This window comes from Coregonus lavaretus (genome assembly GCF_964263955.1).
Source record: "Coregonus lavaretus genome assembly, contig: HAP1_SCAFFOLD_5579, whole genome shotgun sequence".
In the NCBI taxonomy this organism is placed as follows: Eukaryota; Metazoa; Chordata; class Actinopteri; order Salmoniformes; family Salmonidae; genus Coregonus; species Coregonus lavaretus.
This window is the reverse complement of record NW_028160065.1, coordinates 16,249-21,664: the sequence shown is the minus strand read 5'-3', so window position 1 is coordinate 21,664 and position 5,416 is coordinate 16,249.

The following is a 5,416-nucleotide window of genomic DNA, read 5'->3' as shown; positions in this document are numbered from 1 at the left end:
GGGTGGCATGGCGGTGGAGGACCCCACTGTGGCTCATAGCTGCTCATATGGTGACATTTCCCCCACGCTGGCCAGGTACCTCAATGACGTTCCTTCCTCTCCTCCTCGTCTTCGCTAAATTGAATCCAGCCTCCTCTATGAATATGAGTTCCTGGGGGATGGGACTTACATCCAACTCCATGATTCTCTGAAATGACAGTAAATACTGTATTTGCTGTATAGTAAAGTTCCTGGCAACATCAATGAGTCTCTAATGTTTCAAGAGTGTAATACTACTACATTGCTTACTTGCACATATTCGTACCGTTTATCCTTCACTCTTTGGGAATTCCTTTCAAATGAAACTCTGTTGATTTGCTTAATCCGGAGATGGTGTTTCTTAAGGATGCGGGCTATGGTTGATGAGCTCACTCTGATGTTATGGAAGATGGTTTTCAATAATCTGTTGTTGGATTTCCTGCAGTCTTATTGCATATTTTCAATTACCATTTGCACAATGGCAGCCTCCTGTTAGTCTGTAAATAGACGTATATTGTGGTCGTCTTTCAGTTCTACAAAAACCAAATAGCATGCAGTAACCACTACAGTAAACACTACAGTAAACACTACACTACAGTAAACACTACAGTAAACACTACACTACAGTAAACACTACACTACAGTAAACACTACAGTAAACACTACACTACAGTAAACACTACACTACAGTAAACACTACAGTAAACACTACACTACAGTAAACACTACAGTAAACACTACACTACAGTAAACACTACACTACAGTAAACACTACACTACAGTAAACACTACACTACAGTAAACACTACACTACAGTAAACACTACAGTAAACACTACACTACAGTAAACACTACACTACAGAAACACTACAGTAAACACTACAGTAACCACTACACTACAGTAAACACTACACTACAGTAAACACTACAGTAAACACTACACTATAGTAACCACTACAGTAAACACTACAGTAAACACTACACTACAGTAAACACTACACTCCAGTAACCACTACAGTAAACACTACACTACAGTAAACACTACAGTAAACACTACACTACAGTAAACACTACACTACAGTAAACACTACAGTAAACACTACACTACAGTAACCACTACAGTAAACACTACACTACAGTAAACACTACAGTAAACACTACACTACAGTAAACACTACACTACAGTAAACACTACAGTAAACACTACACTACAGTAACCACTACAGTAAACACTACAGTAACCACTACACTACAGTAAACACTACACTACAGTAAACACTACAGTAAACACTACACTACAGTAACCACTACAGTAAACACTACAGTAAACACTACACTACAGTAAACACTACACTACAGTAAACACTACACTACAGTAAACACTACAGTAAACACTACACTACAGTAACCACTACAGTAAACACTACACTACAGTAAACACTACACTACAGTAAACACTACAGTAAACACTACACTACAGTAACCACTACAGTAAACACTACAGTAACCACTACACTACAGTAAACACTACACTACAGTAAACACTACAGTAAACACTACACTACAGTAAACACTACAGTAAACACTACAGTACACACTACACTACAGTAAACACTACACTACAGTAACCACTACAGTAAACACTACAGTAACCACTACAGTAACCACTACAGTAAACACTACAGTAAACACTACACTACAGTAACCACTACAATAAACACTACAGTAACCACTACAGTAAACACTACAGTAAACACTACAGTAAACACTACACTACAGTAACCACTAGAGTAACCACTACAGTAAACACTACAGTAAACACTACACTACAGTAACCACTACAGTAAACACTACAGTAACCACTACAGTAACCACTACAGTAACCACTACAGTAAACACTACAGTAAACACTACAGAAATATAGTATACAACATAAACATGTGACAAAACCATTTCTGTAGGGATCTCGCATTGTGCACTGGGGCATTGTCATGCTGAAACAGGATAGGGCCTTCCCCAAAGGGCCTTCCCCAGAATAGTCTAGAATGTCATTGTATGCAGCAGCGTTAAGATTTCCCTTTACTGGAACTAAGAGGCCTAAAAGGCCCGAACCATGAAAAACAGCCCCAGACCATTATTCCTCCTCCACCAAACTTTACAGATCATGTGACACTAAGGGGCCTATCCCGAACCATGAAAAACAGCCCCAGACCATTATTCCTCCTCCACCAAACTTTACAGATCATGTGACACTAAGGGGCCTATCCCGAACCATGAAAAACAGCCCCAGACCATTATTCCTCCTCCACCAAACTTTACAGATCATGTGACACTAAGGGGCCTATCCCGAACCATGAAAAACAGCCCCAGACCATTATTCCTCCTCCACCAAACTTTACAGATCATGTGACACTAAGGGGCCTATCCCGAACCATGAAAAACAGCCCCAGACCATTATTCCTCCTCCACCAAACTTTACAGATCATGTGACACTAAGGGGCCTATCCCGAACCATGAAAAACAGCCCCAGACCATTATTCCTCCTCCACCAAACTTTACAGATCATGTGACACTAAGAGGCCTATCCCGAACCATGAAAAACAGCCCCAGACCATTATTCCTCCTCCACCAAACTTTACAGATCATGTGACACTCAGATTGCACACAGGTGGACTTTATTTAACTAATTATGGGACTTCTGAAGGTAATTGGTTCCACCAGATCTTATTTAAGGTCTTCATAGCAAAGGGGGTGAATACATATGCATGCACCACTTTTCCGTAATTTTTTTTTTTTTCATTTCACTTCACCAATTTGGACTATTTTGTGTATGTCCATTACATGAAATCCAAATAAAAATAAATTTAAATTACAGGTTGTAATGCAACAAAATAGGAAAAATGCCAAGGGGGATGAATACTTTTGCAAGGCAGTGTAGTCAGGTGTGTTCCTTTCCAAATCATGTACAATCAATTGAATTTACCACAGGTGGACTCCAATCAAGTTGCAGAAACATCTCAAGGATGATCAATGGAAACAGGATGCACCTGAGCTTAATTTCGAGACTCATAGCAAACGGTCGGAATAGTTATGTAAATAAAGTATTTCTGTTTTTTATTTTTTAAATAATTTTGTTAAAAAAACCCTGGTTATGATAACCATTGCAGAAGACATTCCTCACCTTTTATGGCCTTGATGAGTTAATATTCCCAAAGTAGTCGTACAACAAATTACCATGCGCATCTCTCATTTAATTGGGCCTATAATTTCAAGTTTATTGCTCTATACATCCGAAGGGGAGCGCGGTTTATAACATACAGTAGAATTTAACAGGTGAACAGACAGTGTGCAGGCTACCAATGTAAGTTAAAAACAAAAATCTGAGTAGGCAATGGTTCAGAATTCATGGGCAGTGCAGCATATTTAGGTTCGGGAAAAATTAAATGCAAAACATTATTGAATTCAAATGATCTGTTTACAGGTCCACAACAATTTGCAATTGTTTTTGTCTTTCAGAAATGGTCAGATACAGCAAATGTCACTGCAAAAGAAAACATTCTGCCAACACCTCCAAATATATACATGTACATCTGATCAAGTTTGCCATGCCTTGCTATTTCCTTTAGATACTGTCTTGGCATAATTCCAATACTTCCACAAAAGGTGAATGATGGGCAGTTTTTCAGGCAGAGTTTTAATGCTTGTTCACACGCATGCAGTTTCAGGACGGGTCTCATTTATAAAGGGAAACATGCAGTTTCAGGACGGGTCTGATTTATAACGGGAAACATGTAGTTTCAGGACGGGTCTGATTTATAACGGGAAACATGCAGTTTCAGGACGGGTCTGATTTATAACGGGAAACATGCAGTTTCAGGACGGGTCTGATTTATAACGGGAAACATGCAGTTTCAGGACGGGTCTGATTTATAAAGGGAAACATGCAGTTTCAGGACGGGTCTGATTTATAAAGGCGAAACATGCAGTTTCAGGACGGGTCTGATTTATAACGGGAAACATGCGTGTTTATACTTTTGTACTTGTGCAGTCTTTTCAGAAATGGCGCATGCAGATATTTAGTGTTAAATGTCCGCAATGCTTATAAATGAGGCCCCAGGTGTTTTACATAACACCAGGGTCCAACTTTAACTTTTTTTCTCACTGGCCCGATTGGGCCAGCTGGTCAAAAATCTACTGGCCGAACAGAATTTCTACTGGCCCGGACTTGGTGTAGTTCTTAAATGCATTGGGGTCATGCGGTGCCTATAGGTTGGCATGCTTTCTCTCTATATTCAGCTTTTAATTGGCTATATTTGGTTATTATTATATGCATTAAAAAGCTGTTTAATATAATTTAGCAATGCAAGTCATTACTCTATTCTTTAGAATTGCATTGTATTAATTGCATTAATGTTTGTAAAGTATGTCATTTTGAGAATAACATTTTTACAACTCCAAATAGGATGCTGCCCCTTTAAGACAAATGTTCCAAGTGAGATTATGATCTGGCTAGCCAAGAATAATGCTAGGTGTCTTTTTGTAGCTTTCTTTGTGCAGACTGTCAACAGCAGCCGGCATAGTGCTAGCGTGTTCACTATTGAAGGTTTACTTTTGCAAATAACTTCCCCTAAAATAAATAAGGTCAGCGAGTAGATTGATGGGCGCTTCTTTTAATTGTAATAAAATCAAATCAAATTTTATTGGTCACATACACGTCTATAGCAGATGTTATTGCGGGTGTAGCGAAATGCTTGTGTTCCTAGCTCCAACAGTGCAGTAGTATCTAACAATTCACAACAATACACACAAATCTAAAAGTAAAATAATGAATTAAGAAATATATAAATATTAGGACGATCGATGTCGGAGTGGCATTGACTAAAATACAGTAGAATATAGTATATACATATGAAATGAGTAAAACAGAATGTAAGTATTATTAAAGTGACTAGTGTTCCATTTAAAGTGACCATTGATTCCATGTCTATGTACATAGGGAAGCAGGGTTGAGTAACCGTGTGGTAGCCGGCGAGTGATGGTTACAGTCTGATGGCCTTGAGATAGAAGCTGTTTTTCAGTCTCTCGGTCCCAGCTTTGATGCAACTGTACTGACCTCGCCTTCTGGATGATAGTGGGGTGAACAGGCCATGGCTCGGGTGGTTGATGTCCTTGATGATCTTTTTGGCCTTCCTGTGACATCGGGTGCTGTAGGTGTCCTGGAGGGCAGGCAGTGTGCCCCCGGTGATGCTTGGGCAGACCGCACCACCCTCTGGAGAGCCCTGCGGTTGCGGGCGGTGCAGTTGCCGTACCAGGCGGTGATACAGCCCAACAGGATGCTCTCAATTGTATATCTGTAAAAGTTTGTGAAGGTCTTAGGGGTCAAGCCGAATTTCTTCAG